The sequence below is a fragment of the Hemiscyllium ocellatum genome, chromosome 22 (genome assembly GCF_020745735.1).
Source record: "Hemiscyllium ocellatum isolate sHemOce1 chromosome 22, sHemOce1.pat.X.cur, whole genome shotgun sequence".
Classification (NCBI taxonomy): Eukaryota; Metazoa; Chordata; class Chondrichthyes; order Orectolobiformes; family Hemiscylliidae; genus Hemiscyllium; species Hemiscyllium ocellatum.
The window spans coordinates 28099635-28118328 of record NC_083422.1 but is presented as its reverse complement, the minus strand read 5'-3'; positions in this window follow the sequence as shown (position 1 = coordinate 28118328).

Below are 18694 nucleotides of genomic sequence, written 5' to 3'. Positions count from 1 at the left end.
TCTGCACCCCCATCAGACCAGATACTGACCCTTAGTTGGAATGTTAGTGTTAGAAGTTTAGGAGAACAAGTTTGTGAGCGATCATTGAAACAGCTCCGTAACTGGCTGAGGAAAAAATGGATAATGGCGAACACCTTTCCACCTACTCATAGTCTCCATCGTCAGCTTTTCTCCTTTCCTGACATACGATTATCCATTCCTTTTTTTGTCTGTCTTTTTCTCCCTCTTGGCAACATCTCCAAACATCTTGTCATTCTGGTACCCCATCCCCATATATACCATCTTTCCTAGCTGCTGCTGGTTCTGAGGAAGGGTCACTGGATCCAAAACATGAACTCTGTTTTCTCTCCAAAGATGCTGCCAGAACAAAAAATAGATAGTCTCATATGCAATTCTCCAGTCCAGGAGGAAATAACATCATGAGAAAACAGAGAGAGAGAGAAAGAGAGAGAGAGAGTGAGAGAGAGAGAGAGAGAGAGAGAGAGAGAGAGAGAGAGAGAGAAAGAACTTCATGGTTTTGTTATAGCAAGGAGAGATGTACTGCATCTGCCAAACACCAAGAGCTGAAAGCTAAACTAAAAATCTTGGTTCTTTTGGAGTTTGAACCAGACCCACTCAGGTTGCTTCTGTTGTTCCAACTTTAAAAATAAAGAAGGCCTCACAAGTTTTTTTTCTTTATTGGCTTGAAGCAGACCACTTGACACCTCTGTCACAACCGCTCCACAAAATAAATCACCTCTTCAAACCATTGTATTGTTTCACTTGGTGGCATGCCCGTAGATTAGAGAGGTAATAATCCTGAGGATTTGGTAAATGTCAATGCTAATGTCACGGGAGAAAGCGAGAGCAAGAGGGAGAGTGAGAGAGCGAGAGCGAGTGAGCGAGAGCAAGTGAGCAAGAGCGAGAGAGAGAGAGAGAGAGAGAGAGAGATAGATGGGGGGAATGGTGATATGGAGACCCTTTGCAGCCAGTAAGGGTCTGAAGTTGCCAGGCATCTGCTCTGACTTCCAGGTTGTGAATTTTGTGCATTTGGAAGCTAAATGCTAAGACGAGCTGTGGCATTAATAATTAATTTAACAAACTATAATTCCTCTTGACTGGCTCCTCTCTGCTTGTCAAACGCATAAGAGATGCAGCATATTGTGTTTGACATTGTGTTAGACCCTGCTGGACTTCTCACGTGAGTCTGCCACAACTCATGCTTGACCCTACGTCTTTCTGACATCTAGAAGATTCCACCTGTGGACTTTGCTCGGCTTTAAAGTCTGGTAGTTTCTTTGCCTTTTTATGTTCGCCGGGACATAAGTTTCCAAAAAAACCCCATCTCAACAACACTGAAAGCTTTGTCTTTCTGATCGAGTAGACACATTCTTCAATGACTTCCTCCAATTGGACGGGGAATTCATTAGTTGCTTCTGTATTACTGCTAGCTGCCTCACTAGACATTTTAGCATTATGCTGACACAAACGTTTTTTGATATGCTTATACCATACTTAACCAGTATTGAAACTCTTTGAATCCCCGATTATTCTGTCAGTTCCCTGACTAGCTTTTGACTTTTTCTTGGGTGACCATCACACCAAGAGGCAATCAGTGCTGATCATGGTCTTCAATCTGGACTGCCAAGAGCCTTTTCCGTGCTTTCCATGATGCTGCTCCCAAACTGACTCACTCTGCCAGCATGAAATGCTTTAACATATTATGCAGTTTATTTGTGTTTGTCAGCATCACCATGGATTGCTCTCACTGTCCCAGGAAGTAGAGCAAGCACTCTTGCAATTTCAGTGGCTCACTTACGTACTTCACAATATTTGAAATCATTCAATTTCACTAGATTTATAATACTTTTCTTTGATCTCTTGCTGGACATTTCTGGCTCCAATTGTAATGCTAAATCAGAAATATGGAAAAAGAGATTTTAAAATAGCTCCTCTGCCATACCTGCTTTACCACTGGCTTTAAAATGGTTCATGCATCTCACTTGCTGCATACAGGAACTGTACCACATCAAACAAATTAGGAGATAAGGAAAGTCATTTCACTTCACCATTGTGCAGTAGAAAAAGTGACACACAATCAAAATCAGCCTCGGACAAGAGAAATTAATCTTCAATATTGGCTACTTGCTGCAGAAAAGGCATTTTAAATTTAAATCTAAACATTTTCATTTAAAGCTCCTTAATTATAGCAAATAACTTCTAAGAAAAAAACAAATTTTAATTCCTTGACTCCAATACTTATACCTGTGGAGCACAGAACTCTTTAAAAATTGAAATTCCTCAACCACAGGTGTAGACACAATACACCAACTGAGTCGCAGGACCCAACATTACTAATGCAACAATGGAGTGTGATGTTTGCGTCATGCTTAGTGATGGCTCTTGGGTAGTTTTGCAACCAGGAAGGAATAGAATGTACCAAAGTTTCTACAGGAAACAAGACTCTTAGCAGGAACATGGGACTTAAAAACAGAGTTAAACTGAAATACTATTCAATGGAGTGCGTTTTAAACATTGGACGTTATTGCCACTTGGATTCTGTACCTTGTTCAATTTTGATAGCAATGTAAAACATTTCAGCCGGACCAGCTTTCAATATTATCAACAATGAAGCAAATTGATTCTAATATAACAAACCTCCTAAGTTCCTACATTTTGTTTAGGTTCTACTGTCAACGTTTGGAACCTAGCATAATTTTCTTTTTTTGTTTGACATCTTTTTGTTTAACTTCTTCCACCTTTTGAATGAGTTTGAACTTAATACATGCTCTGCTACTCAGGAGAAATTTTACTCAGCTTTCTGGTATTTGGTAACCCCTTTGTTGGAACACCATCATTGTTAGTTCAATTGTCCTGGAACATGTATTGAACTTCTTTTAGTTGTAAGCAGTGTTTTGTTAACCAAAGTTCACTATCTGGTAATATTCTGACACTTATTCCCATGACTAAATTTAAATTCGTGAGATGCCTATTGGCTGATGTTTGTATGGCAAAATATTTGGTCTGGCTCACTGATTCCATAGTTCTTCTGTGTTAGGCTTTATCTTCTTCTATTCTGATTGATCTGTTTTTGCTTTCAGACCTTTGATTCTCTCTCTATCCAAATGGCTTTCTCTAGAACTAGGTCTTCTTTAGACTGTAGTAAACCTGACAAAGATTCATCAGTAATGCATACAACAATTCTATCACTTATGAATTTTACTTTATTCAGCATTGTTATATCCTTCCACTGCCCTGCAGAGGTCAATAATGAAATCATCTATTGATTGACCTGTATGTTACACTCTTCTGGTACGTCTTGCTCTTTTAAAGAATTGCATTAATTTTGAGGACTAAGTAATTATGAAATTCTTTCAACGCCTCTTTGCACATATTTGATGTTTCATTTACTCCTTGGTAAACAACAACATAATCTGCTGTATTTCCAAATTCCACTCAGAAGTATATCAACCTCCTCAGTTTATGTCTTATTGACCAGTTCGAAAATATTCAATGCCTCAAGAATTGTCTTCTTCAGGACATCTAATTTTGTGTTCAACATGGCCCACCTCTGAAACTTAATCGTCCTGGCAATAGTATTCTGATGACGTAGATTTTTTAGCATGATTAGCTGTTGTAACTTTACTCAGGACATTTATTCTGCAATAATTGTTCTTCTCCCACACTAAGCTGCTGTACTGGAGGCTTTTCTGCCCTTTGAGGCTGTAATGAAGGTTTGTTCTGTACTTTGTTCCACTACTGCCATGTTATCTTGGTAGAGATCCATGGGGTCAGTCAGCAAAGAGGGCTAAGTTGCCATAAAAATATGCTCTTACAAAGTGAATGGCATTTCAAGAAATGAATCAGGAAACAATACGAAGAATGTCACAAAGGTGACCATTACTTTTAAAAAACAGGACTTTAGCACACATTACCTAGCCACACCAAGACTGACTATGAACTGTTTATGTACTGTTCATGTATTAATAAGCACAATGGTGTTCAGGATGTCTCAGGTCATGCATAGGCCATAATGGCTGCCAAGGAGATAATGTGCAATGATTTTTGATGGTTTGGTGCACGAGAAGGAAGACTAAAGACAGTATGGGAACTTTAAAACACAAAGGAACAAAAAAGTTGTGTCTAGTTAACCACTGTCATAAACTAGCATTGTGGGAGGAATCAGCTGGTAACTGCTGTACTTAAATTATCATTGCTTTTGTGTTTATTATGACAAACTTAATAAATTCTCCAAAACTTGTGAAAACTTATTTGCATCTGACATAGCTTTTGCAATCGATCATGGCTAGTAAACATTCAGATTGGCTGCATCAAATTCAGTTTAAAATTGTAAGTGACATTGACCTTCCGATCAAAGGGAACCAAAATCTTGCATCAGCCTTATTTTGTGTCTAAATTTTTTGTAAAGTTTTGTGAAGGAACAGAAAACAAAAAGTCGTGATACATATCAACTTTGGGAAGCAATTATTTTAAAAGGATGATACGATTTCAAGACATCAGAGAGTTTATGCTAGCACGGGGTCTGTGGGTTGAACTTTCCTCTTTTCATTTAAATTTGCCAAATGAGATTCATGGTGTCCTATTTTTCATGGTGTATACCATCTCATCTCTTCTCCCCCACTCTTCACCTTATCACTTATTCAACGATCTCTCTGACACTGGTTCGGTATAGTCACATGGCAGGAGAGGTGGAAGTACTCAACACTGCTGGGACCTCCCAGCATTCATGTCACTGGTGCTTATTTAAAAACCAAATGCACACCACCTCAGGAGATACAAACCAGGACTTGTCCTTCGCATCATCATGCTGCACCATTATCAATATCCCAAAACAGGCAAGTTAGCTCCTTGGTTCGTGGACAGGGACTTGGAGGTGCTGGTGCATGCATTGGTGGAGAAGAGGGCAGTGCTTTATTCTGCTACCGCTGGCCACCATCCGAACAGACACAGCTCAGCTGGGCTGAGATAATGGCCTGGGCCAGTGCTGTGTCATGGATACAAAAAAAAATGCATGTAAATGATCTTCTGCTCTCCAAAGGGTCAGTGCAATCATCTTCTCACTGTTACCTTTCACTCCATATGGTGACCACTGCCTCTCCACAAGTCTCAGAGAAGGCAATTTTCTCTTGGAGCATAAGATATAGGAGCAGAATTAGGCAGTTTGGCCCATTGAATCTGCTCCACCATTAATCGTGGGTGATATGTTTCTCAACCCCATTCATCCTGTAACATTTGATCCCCTTACTAATCAACAACTTACCTCTATCTTAAATACACTCAGTGACTTGTTCTCCACAGCCCTCTGTGGCAATGAGTTCCACAGATTCACTATCCTCTGGCTGAAGAAACAACTCCTCATTTCAGTGGCTCTCCAACACATCATTCTCCCAAACTACAAGACTTCCTTGTCCAGTGTTGCCCACTCACTGGGGACAGTTCAAACTTCTGCTACTCCTGCCTCACCATTAACAGTTCTTCCAAATCATACTCACATCATACCCAATCCTTTCCTTTGTCTTTTTACAAGAAAAATTTGCCTAATCCTGGGGATGACATCTTCATGCCACCTTGACTGACATACCAATAATCTCAGAATAGCTGGATTTGGGCTGACAGTGTGCCAATTCCCAGAAGCAACTAGGACACAGATCCCTGGATTGTGGGAGAATAAGCATCTGACTGACTGTGGCCAACCTCCTAGACTGGGATTGGAGGAGCCCCTTGACTGACTATGACAATATTCCATGACCGATTAAGACCCTTTGACCCTAGTAAGCCCTGATCCCCTTTGAATTTTGGACATGACCATTTTGTTGAAGAGTGTGCAGTTCTTCGCTGTGTAAGCTCTAGCACATGTTGTAGTATAAAATTAATTTAACATGATGCTATACAGTGACATGTCCATCCCCTACACTATTCAATACTGCTCACCATGAAAAGCTGCCCGCCTCTCCCAATTGCTAAAAGATAATGCAACCTTTAGAGGCTGTCCACCTCCAGGCAAGCACGAAGCAAAAGTGTGAACGCTAAGAATTCAAGCTGAGAGCCATCAGATATATGTGGGCCCCTGTGCACAAATTGAACTGACAGAGGCAAGCACATTGTAGTGTCTTTGAACTCCGAGTCAAGTTCTGAAGGGCTGAAGTGGTATGTCAGTTAGACTGAGAGCACACAAAACGATGTATTGAGGCTGGTCGTTTGGCCCATGTCAACTTGGATGGACAAAAGGACAGACATTGGGGTGCATGCAGGCATGTTGCATAATGGCCAAAAATAGCGATTGGTGAGCTGAAGCCACCAGGTAAAAACTTTGATTTACACACTCAGAACTTGTGATTTTGACTTTCTTAAGAAAAGAGAGAATTGGAAGTGGCATAGGAATTAGGCAAATTGGGTGTTTAATGAGATGCTAATGCATAGATATAAGGTAGTCACTGCTCAATAGTGAAACTCTGAAGGTATCATTTAATGACGAACTGAAAAACTGGTAAGATGCTTCTTGATTTTAAGTTTCGGATCTTTTTTAATTCCCTCCATTTTTATCCAACTTTTTCCTCATTGCCCTATCCACTCCAAAGAGGGGAAAATTACACCCCATGGAACATCTAGGAACTGCCAAAAATTCAGCTCAAACTATCATTATGGTTACTAGGGAAGTGTCCCATTTTTTATGGCATGAACTTGAGAGTGCATTCATTTCCCATTCGCATGGAGTTTTTTTTATATAAAAGACTGTAATAGTAAACAGGGAGAAAGTGAGACCTGCAGTTGCTGGAGAATCAGAATCGACAAGGGTGGCACTGGATATACACAGCAGGTCAGACAGCAGCGAAGACCAGGAGAGATGACATTTCAGACTTAAGCCCGTCATCAGGAATGTAGGGCTTATGCCCGAAATGTCGAGTCTCCTGCTCCTCAGATTCTGCCTGTCCTGCTGTGCTTTTCCAGCACCACTCGTAATAGTAAACAGCTTCTCTGGTTGTACTGTGTGCATGGTTGCTGCACTATTAAATGTCAAACTAACTCAAAGAATGTACAGCATTTTGAATGTGCAAGTGTTTTAAATAATAAGCATGAACTGCCAGCATGCCTTTGGTCTTATACCAGGAGCTAGCCTCATGGGGAATGCGGAAAAAGCAGCAGCAGTTCAAATTTAAGTAGTTGCACCAACCTCAATTTAACTAGTTTGGCCTTTTCAAGCAGCAATATGGATTTTAAGTTTTTAATCATTTTTGTCAAGGGAGAACTGCTGGCAAACATTGATATGAAACTAAATCCAATATGAAGGCAGGAGATAGAATCTCCATACATGTAAACAAGGGATGCAACTTCTGTTTGATGGGTAGCAAAATGTATCATTTCACGTAATCTGTACAAGAAAGGTAGCACAATTTGGTGCTCCAGGACACCATCCACATTACACAGTTGCATACCTTGTTTGTCAGAATTGATAACCAATTTCAACATGCTATAGAAGTATCCACAGTTCTCTTCACTTTTGAGAACCCACCAAGGAGGGGTAAGCTATGTCCTATGTTCACCTGATGTCACAATTCCACTGGGATAATTCTTAATATGGTGTTCCTTTCAAACAAGACGACTACTGCCTGCTCAGCGCATTCATGGATGGTTGACTGTGATTTGACATACGACACCTGTGGTGACGTAAAAATTTAATGCAATAATGATTCCTATGAAACAAGCCTTCACTGTGTTACAAGTCATCTATAGGTTAGCCTCCAGGAGGTGACATAACTATCATGGCAGCCTTCTTTGTGAAGTAAATATTGAAAACACGTCATTTTGATATAAACAGAATGACAGTCTGTCCCACTTAATACAGATCTGGTGTAAAAACTGGTGAATCTCTCACTGTTGAAGTATCGTTGCAGATCTAGCTTTGTCCCCAAAAGACTTTTATGCCTTTTTTCTCCAAATGTATGAAATATCACTGAGATCTTCAGAGGAATCCCCACCCTGTGTGCACTTTGGATTAAGCAGGAACAGGAAGTAAGACTGTTGCAGAAATCAGAATTGGTAAAAAAGAAGTCCTGTAGTGCAAAATAAGGCAGATCTAAAGAACAACAAATGTAAATTCCCAATTGACAATGTAAGTAAAGCAATATAATAAGCAAAAAAATGCATCGGCATGTGTATCCCGCTTTCATATCTAGCATTTGGACTCAAAGCCACAATTTCATAACAGAGGAACAATGGCTTTTTTTTTTAACACTGCTGTTCAACCTACTGTGAGAAAGCCACCTGATGGATTGAAGTGGAGCAATAGTCTTTTGTGAGCGAAAAATTGATTCTTTCACAAGATTTAATATTGTTACCCTCAATGATGCAGTATGCTAGTGTTTCAAAGCAGTGTACCATACACTGGTAATTCCCCATAAGCCAAATTCTCTGTCTCAGTTGTGCTGTTAGTTGGAGCTGCTAAGTGGAGGCTACAAGCTTCCCACAGGGAAGGAGGGAAAATCAATGGGGGAGTCACCTGGGGCCACTCTCGTTCACCTCATAATGAGCAGTTTGAAACTAGTACTGTCAGAGGCTTGGGAGCAGGTCACCTGCCCGTCCATATGTTAAGGAAATGTTATGTGCTGCTTGTGCACAAGAAAGAATTAAGGAATACCTCTTTATTTTATTACAGAAATGGGTTTTAGATCACAGCCTTTTGATTGAACATGGCTGATACATGGGCACAAACAATGTAAAGAAGACAAGTGTGGTAAGATAGAGTTTCTGCTCAGTTCACAATCAACGACTTGCATGTAAATTGCAACCAAAGAATTGAGAAGCATTTTTGCCTCGAAGTTTCAACTCAGAAGTGATATGTTCATATTACTGAACACATATTTAGTAAAACTGAAATATATACATGATAAATATTTTTAAATCATGCCTATTTATGTCTTTGTGTCCAGAAGAACCTGCTTAACTTCTGGTCACCCTTCAAAGACCCACAAATGATGCATTCAGCCAAAACTCCCAATGGATATGAGCAGCTTTGTGGAAGGGGCCAGCTTCTAACATAATCTTTTTAGTACTAGTGAAAAAGACTGCAGAATCCCAATTTGTGCTGAACACAATTTACACTATAATTCTAATACTTTCTTGCCGATTTGCTGATAGTGGGTAAATTACACTTCTAAAACCTAACACAGCCAAACAGCAAGTTTAGTATTTAATCTGGTGCAATGCTTAATCTGAATCTGTAATGAATAGAGCATTTCAGTAGATATTCAGTTTTATGTGAACATCATGCATATATTCAAAATAAAACAGGGATAATCAGAATGAGAAAAATAACTTCATTTGAGAAGAGATTTAAACTGTGACGATTTGGAGATGCCAGTGTTGGACTGGGGTGTACAAAGTTAAGAATCACACAACACCAGATTATAGTCCAACAGGTTTAATTGGAAGTTACACTAGCTTTCTGAGCGATCACCTGGTGAAGGAGCGTCGCTCCAAAAGCTAGTGTGCTTCCAATTAAACCTGTTGGACTATAACCTGGTGTTGTGTGATCTTAAACTGTGAAAGATAAAGATCATAAGAAATATTAAAGATGCATTCACACTGTTGGCAAAACTGAATATCATCTAATATTACATGGAAGCTTTTCAGAAAATTGTCATCGCTATTTGTACTTAGTTGTGCTTCAAATGAAGATTCAAACTTGTGCCATACTTTTAGGGGATCAAGGTAGAACCTAGATATGTTCCAATAAGACAAAAGGTTCAACAAAAGTTCACTAAAAACAAAAGTTCCTGGAATGAGTGGAATAATTCAATTTAACATTACAATTAACATGCATAGCTACAATGACAAGACCTCTGAAGCACCCTGAGTTAATGAGTGTATCTACTGATATTAATTCAGCTCCTTTGCAATGTTGGGTTCAGCAATTCTTCCCATACATTTCTCTCATCCATGTCAAGAACATTAAGCATTCAGACAAAAATGTTTTCTGAAATATCAATAGAAACAGACAGAAGACACATTGTCTTAGGATTTGATTCTATTTGCCATGCATTAACCAGTCTCCTATGTCGCCATTATGGTGAGCAGGGGCATTCACTGCCAAGAAGCTCAAAGTCAGCACCTACCAAATTCTTGTCGTTAAAGGACCTAATGTCTGTCTTCAGCATAGCCATAGACTTCAGGCAAATTTAAACCCAATGGATTTTGTGGTGCCCATTTTTCAGTTTCTATTTGATCTCCCAAACCACCAAAATAGTTCTTAGAAAGTGCACACTAGTTATAACAACTAAATATTCTAACTGCCATATTAATAAAGTGCAAAAAGTTAGGGTACAGTGGCTATGCTGAAGACAGACAACTGGTTCTTTAAGGATTAGAATTTGGCCTTTACCAGTATGGTAGGTGCTGAACTTTCAGCTTCTTGACAGTGACTGCCCTCTTGCTCACCATAATGGCGACATAGGAGACTGGTTAATGCATGGCAAATAGAATCAAATTCTGAGGCAATGTGTCTTCTGTCTGTTTCTATTGATATTTCAGAAAACATTTTTGTCTGAATGCTTAATGTTCTTGACATGGATGAAAGAACTGTATGGGAAGAATTGCTGAGCCCAACAGTGCAAAGGAGCTGAATTAATATCAGTAGATACACTCATTAACTCAGGGTGCTTCAGAGGTCTTGTCATTGTAGCTATGCACGTTAATTTAATTCCTTTACCCATCAGCCTCAATAAGCTCTCTGCCAATTTTCACATTGATATAATTTTATTAAATTCCATTGCAAAGTGCTTCCTTTTTCCATATTAACTGTTTCCAAGAGGAACCATGGAATAGACAGATAATATCATTTGGTTAAATCTACAAAAAAATCTTTGGGACATCTTCTTTAAAGTAAGATTCTTTTTACAGAATAATTTTCAGTGCTACAAGAACAAAGAAGCAATAAAGGCTTGTTTCTATTTATTAAATTCAGAACTTCAAGTAAAGACGTGAAATATTGCAGATAATTTTTTGTTGAGTGTGTGTGAATTTGATGGCCATTTTGTCTGTAAAATATAGATTAAATATCTATTTAGACGGTAATTTATTAATTCTTCACTCACCATTTAATGAATGCATTTTCTGCTTGGGTAGTTCGGCCAGTCAATTTGTCTACATCTGAGGGTATATTCTATGCGCACGTCTGTTGTATATAGTATTGTAATGCTAAGGGCATTTTGCATAGTTTTTTGTTTTAAGGCTATTGAACAGGGCAATTTTCTTGGAAGAACAAAAGCAAGACAAATCCAGATAACAAAAATACAGAAGAGCTAAAAAGACAATAAAAATGAGAAATGGTTGGGAACAATAAAAAAAAGCTGCTTATTTCCTGGGAGAAATTTAGATAGTATTTCCCAAGGAAATCATGCAGGGTAACAAATACAGAGATTCCCAAATATAACATAACCAGCAAGGGAATAACAAAAAAACAGTTTATGTGAGAGGAATAATGCAGACAATGCACTTCTTGGAGTCCACAGATGAAGTGCACACTACTTTTCATGGCCCCTGTCCATTGCAATATCAGTAAAACAGTCTCTCTAAGGGTGGATCTTGGCAAACAAATATAAACTGCAGGGATACAGTCAATATTCAAAACAATTAGACATTGTAAGATTAATCAGAATTCTCCACTTGCTAAAATTGCTGTTCATAATTTAGTTTGTCAATCTGCTTAAAAAGGTCTCAGGCACACTTATGTGACAGGACCACAACACAATAACACTTGCGTCTTTGTGTGCAGTATCCAGCAGAGAGACTAAAGATTCAAATGGAGCCTGAAAGAACGCAGTGTGGGTTGCCCTAAGGTGCTGGGCCTGCTATATGAGTGAAAACTCATTTATTGCTAATTCAAATGAACTTTTACTCACCCTAGGTTTTTAAATTGGTGAACTGAATGAAGAGAAAAATCATCTAGTCACCAAACCAGCACTGCATTGATGGTTAATTATGTCTCTGCTCTGAAAATGATCTGCATATATCTGTGTTTGAATGACACAGCTATCACCTCAAGATGATTCTGTTTAGTGCAGTCATTCAAATGCAACATTTTAGTTCCTAATTTCTGAGTTGATTCAATCCTGGAAGTTAGAAGTGTTGTGTAAACATGAAGTTGGAAATTCAGATTTAGTCTGGAATAAAATTTGAACATAGTTGGCAGAGCAATCATGCTGAACTGAAATGGACGGTACTATTAAAACAGTGACCTTGAATCTTCCTATTCTTCATTGTTAATGCAGGTACATTTCACAGTGATGTGGAGACCAAAGAAGCAACATGAGTGACACCAAGTATCACATATTGGAGCCTAACTGACATGCATAGTGTCGTTCATCTGAGCATGAGTAAATTTAATCTGCAATTCTTCAGCCATATTGTGATGATATGATAAATTGTAACCACAGTACAAAAGTGTCAATATTATCAATTTTCACAGTGGGACTGTTCTGGAGGCAATGGGGCAAGACTAGAAATAAAGTGAAACTCGTCTAGATGATGTCTACATTGAGATTACAATATTTATAGTTGCTGTATCCGAGGGAAGAATTTAAAATGATCTACACTAGGTCAGAATTTCAATGTTTGGAACACTCTAATTTGGATTTTTTTTTCAAGAAAATGACATTAAATACATACTGGGGTACAATTTGTCTTCACTCTGGAATGCACCATGCTTTCTTGTAGTTCATGAGGTAGAAATAAGACTGAAAAAAGAGAGACTTGGATTGATAAAACACCTTTGATATCTCTACAGAACAACTTCAAGCATTTACAGCTAATTGGGTCCTTTTGAAGTGTTGCTAATGTTGTAATGTAGGAAACACGTTCGTTAATTTGCACACAATAAAGTCCATAAAGAGGAAAAATAATAGTGAACAAACAGATATGAAGAAGACAGTCTGCTTTTGGAATTTTCATCAGAGTTTTGCAGCAGCGTTACCTCTGGTGTCCTGGAAAACAAAGTGCTTGGGTCTTTACATGCGCCTGAGAGTGCAGTCAGTTAAACATCTTAGAAGACAGCACCACCAACGGTGTAGCACTCTCTTAGTATTAGAATGTCAGAAATGATTTTTCTGCTGAAATCCTGGAGTAGAACTTGAACCCAAAACCTTCCAACTCAGAGGTAAGAATACTATCAGCTAAGCCAGAGCTGACACAACACCCGAAGAAAGAAGTGTGGAATCAATTGTGCTTACGCTACATCTACTTTGTCAGGGCAAACTGCTGGTGATATGCAATCGTCCACAAGCAGCTGTTCAATTGGAATTTCACAATCAGACTGTCTGCCTTGCCAGCAGTAATCCTCAGCTCAGTCTGAGGAGTGGGATTAATGAAGAGTAGGTGGGATGGGGGAAGTTACCAAGAGTTCATACTGGGGAGTTCTGTGCTATCTGTTGCTTGACAACAGCAATAGTGTAAAGTGAGTCTACTGGTTAGGAGATGCTGAGGTAATTTAAAAAATATAATCTAGTTTTATGCTCCTCACAAGTCCATCCTGAAAACCCACACACATGCACTCAACCTCACAGCAATGATTATAGCCCTGACCTCTGGAATTGTTACTAGCCCTCACAGATAGAAGTCTGGAATCTTAAATAAACTTCCTTCCCCCACCGGACTTCTGATTGTGGTCTTGATCTAAACAATACTCACCAACACCTCCACTCACTGTTGCAGCCTTCAACTCCCATCCAATGCCCAGGGAAACTCCCTTAGGTTCTCAGCTGTGGCATCACATAGCTATTTGGACACCCATCTGCTGACCAGCCAGTCTAACAGGCCATTGTCATTGATTGATACATTTGAGATCTACATCCATGTCCCTGACCTTACCTTCTGTTCTTTGTCTGCTGCCATAGTCACACAGTCACTGAGCCTCCCCATTATTGCCAGGGGCAGATGAATCTACATGCTTTCTGATAGGAGTTAATAGTTTGTGATAGAGCTCACCTTGATGCAAAAGTAATTGCACCTCATAAAGAGTGGCAAATGAGGAAATCAAAATAATGCATCAACCAAAAACACTCATGTAGAAATAATTTTAATCTTCTGAAAGATGCATGACATGTGACTCATTCCATCTACTGGGCAAACAAATTATTTCATAGTTTATCCTATAGACCTATTTTTAAGACAATAACATTTGGAGATTACAGTGCTGTTATTTTTCAATGAATTAGTCTCCTTAAAATAAATATGTTGAAAAGTGAACAACACTTCTACTGTCAAAATATTTTACCCAAAGGAGTTCTGGTAATAAACTGAAAAAATGCATGTCATAATTGGTAGCTGTGAGCAGAAATGCTCCTTTAACACTTGCAATTGAACTTCAATGTTTTGGCCTGGAGGAGGAAGGGGGTGTTGTTACTGCATTATTCATCTCATAAGGAAATAGAGCAATGCAATACAGAAATGACTATATGCCCTTATTTCTGAAATCTAGCAGAAATGATTACATGACCTTATTTCTGAAGTCTAGTTGACTAAGTGATAGCCAAGAGGTGAATTGCAAAGCAGATAAATGGGTATTTAAATTACAGTTACTCATGCTACATTCTTTAAGGGCTTTATTTATTTCATTTTACTATGTGACAACAAATAAACATGATAAAAATAGATAATAGCTTTAAATACTGCTTAGAAAACATTTTGGGCACTTAAACAAATAATTTAATTAACAACAAGTAAACTTTTGGATCATGCATGCTGTGATGTATATTAAGGAATTTATTATTTGATCATGGATAGTAGTGTTACTCTACTATCATACCATTAGGGAGTTATATTTTCCCTATTATGGTGAGTTAAGTGCCAAAAACACTATCTATCGAGAATTAAAATAAATATTTATTTTGAAATTTCAATCAATATTTATAATTGAGAATACTTTGAAATTCTTTGCCCATCTTAACCATTCCCTTCCTGTCCTTCGTGACTCATCTCCCCATTTCTCACAAATCCATAATTTGCGGTCGGAGAGCTGGAGTTGAAGGTTATGATGAATTCACCCTAAAGGATGTTGGGAAAGTTAGTTAGTCATCCTAATTTTCATTTTGTGATGTTAAGGACTGTTGAGATTTGGGTACAATAAACAATTTGAAGTAATCTTTGAACTTTTAAAATGCAAGTGCTTTGTTTTATTATGGCGTATGGTATTCAAATTTTCACTGCAGTTTGGGTTCCCATTAAATGTTTTAAACATTTAATATTCACCATTAATATTTCAAAATATATTTAGGATATTTTATGGGAAACAATTTAACCCAAGATCACGCATTGTTTCCATTTTGTGTTATAAAATATTTACAGCATGAATAAACAAATTGTGTATTACAGGCACTTAAGGTTGTTGATTCAGTTTCAGATGTTTTCTAGAGTTTAAGCTCCCTCTGGTGGCTTCTGGGCTTAGTTTTCCTCCTGGGAGCAGACAATTGCTATTCACAAAGTTCAAAGAAATATAACTTCATTTGAAAATTCCCAATAAATCCAATAGTGTGACAAAAGAATATACAAGAACTCATTAGAATTGAGCAAATTCCATTGATGAGCAAGGCTTCTTCTCTAGAAATTCTGAATACATTTTTTAAAAACTCAAGCTATGAAAACATTAGAGTGTGGAATTATGATTCCTTTCCTTGTCTTTTGTTAGTTCATGAATATCTGGAACATACGGTGGCAGTCAGAATCCAGCGAGCCATACCACATGAGAATATAAAGTCTACTTACACAGGGTTCCCAGTATTTTTCATGTTCTTATGGAAAATATCCTTTTGAAATCCCAGAGCAGCAAATTTTAATCTCATTTGTGCATGTGAATGATGCAAAGACAGGGCTGAACAGCAAGGGGAACACTTTTTTAGCATAATTTCATTTGTCAGGAGAATCTTGCAGCTGACATTGGAAGAGTGATCTAATTGATTTTAATCATACACCTGAGATTGAAAACTGGCTTTATCATGAAAAATAATTTTAACATGTCTAAAGGAGTATTGCTTCCATCTAAATATTTCTCTTTTTTTTGATGGTCTTTGAGACCACCAAAAATTGAATAGTGCCTGCATCCAAAAACTATCTAAACAACTAATCGACAGGAATATTTTAATGTATTTTCCCAGCATAGATTAACAAGACAGCATTTTGTTGTTTGGCAATGTTGCATTGTGGGTTAATCTTGATTTAGCCACAACAAACAAAAAGATGACCTTTGACCCGCTGAATTTCCATCCGCAACAAAGCTGTAATAACATTTTCTCTGTGGCCAGTAAGAATCATTAGAAGTTGGCCAACTTTAGTTCACTTTGGTGAAATATGAAATTCAAGTTTCCACATGGTTTTTTTTAAGTTTTGAAAACCCCAAAGGACTCATAAGGTGCATTTGTTTTACATCCTGTATCATTGTTATTTTAACAAATGTTATACAACGCAAAATTCTTCAAAAACTCCTTCAGCATCAAAATCCTTGCACAACCTTTCATTTAGGCATTGAATTGCTATATTTCCAATGAGTTCTTTAGCTAGACTTTTGTTTATGTGTAGTTTGGGTATTGGGGGTATCGGGACCACCCCAAAAGTAGAAATATTTGGTGGTTATGTTAATGTTTTGGATATGTGAAAATTATCTCTGAAGTTTAAAGTTCATTGGGTAAAGAACGTTGATTTTTTCTTTATGTGGGCTTTGATTCAAGTCCAAAGATGAGTGATGAAGGTCAGCTTTTACTAATGACCACTGAGGATTAAAAGGATTAGTTGCTGTGTGAGTATGCAATGCAAATTGCTCCCGGTTCAGCAATATGAGATCTCAAGGATTTTTCACTTCAACCTCAGAGAAGAATGAATGTTACCAGGTGCAAGAAAGAGTAGTATTGTGACAGGAGAGTTTGCGCTATAGCGCTGGGGTGGCCAATGGAGAATACTTCCTAAAACCATTGCAATTATTTTATCTCAATTAAATCAAAATCAATGTTCAGATCTTTAACAATCTGCAAAAGAAGTGAAAGGAAAACTCAGTAACAATGACCTGGGTAACACAACAGAGTGGGTTACAATGAACTGCTAAAATGATAACTTGATGATTTAGGATGACAGTAGTAGATCAAAGCAGTTTATGTTCTTATATTTTATAACAGAACACATTCACTAAAAGCCTAATTGAAAATGAATGCAGGTGTATCTTTAACTGTGAACTCATGTTTCACCATTGCCCAACCATAAAGGGTTAATGAGAGTAGCCCGCCAGTATATGTAGGTTATATTCGCAAACAGATATTTACATTAAAAGTGCAGTGACAAATGAGGATCTCCACTGAAATATAATGTAACATCTGACCTGACTACGGCACGAAACCTAACTAAGCCTAAATATAATAATAACCATAATGTGATCCCAATTTCTAAGAAAGAATAATCAAAACAAAGAGAGTGCTCAGTTGAAGTGTTAAGCCTTACTGTCTTGTGGATGAGGATATACAAACCCAAAACAGATGCTTATATATAGGGCACCTGTTCGTCACAACAGGAGCAAGAAGAATGGTAGAGAAAAGAGTAAAGTACACAGTAAATGAGCCCACAATAAGGTAAATCCAGGCTGGATTTCAGAAACCTGAAGCTATTTTAAGTTATAATAAAAACCAGAGGTTGTGCCCTTAAAAACAATGCATTGATACCTTTGCTTCAAAGTTAGGTTGTGGTGTACAATTAGCTGACATTTGAAGAAAGTGATATGCAAACTTCACTTCAAGTGACTTCAAGTGTCTTGATTGTTGTGTGATGTCCAGTGCTGACTGCATTGTTCAGTGGTTCTACACTCCACATGGGGCTTAGGTTCATGTCAGGTGAAGCACCAATTAAAGTCTGATTGCACTTTTTACAGCTAGCCTGCACCACTGAAAAAGGTGCATTCTGGCTTAAGCTAGTGATAGAACTGTCTCTGAAAGTGATTCTCACAAAGAAAGAAGAGGAACAATAAGGTATGAAGCCTGAGAGATGGCTCTTGGGTTCTCTGTTGCAACACTGGTAACCTCAGTTCACCACGTGGATAATGGTGAGAGGTCTCATTTCCTCAGTGGATCAGCAAGTCACATATAAAGGGAGTGGGAAGGGACATTCAAGGTGGCCAGTGCAAAGAGTTTTGTCCCCAAGGATTTGCTGCATTGGTGAAAAACTTCAATGACCTCAGTGGTCAAGATTAGTGGCTGTGTCTTCAAATACCATTTCCTATTTACTGAACCAGCAACTTCACACACTTGCTAATGGATCACACTCCTTAGCCCTGAACTCCCACAATCTAGAACAACCAGGACTCGTGCCTAACATTCATGTGCTCCACTTCACTTTCACTTACTTACCATTGGCACAGGCCTCTACACTCACATCTTACAGCTTCTACATGTTTCCAGCTATTCGACTAGAACTGCTATGTCACCCACAAACTTTATATTACAGTCATCAGTACATCTCCCTCAGTCTCTTGTAGGTCAAGGCTAAGGAGAGAGAAGAAAAGAATCAGAAGAAAAGTGAACTATCAAAAAGCCAGGGAATAGCTTTTAGATTAGATTGCATTACAGTGTGGAAACAGGCCCTTCGGCCCAACAAGTCCACACCAACCCACCGAAGCGCAACCCACCCATACCCCTACATTTACCCTTTACCTAACTCTACAGGCAATTTA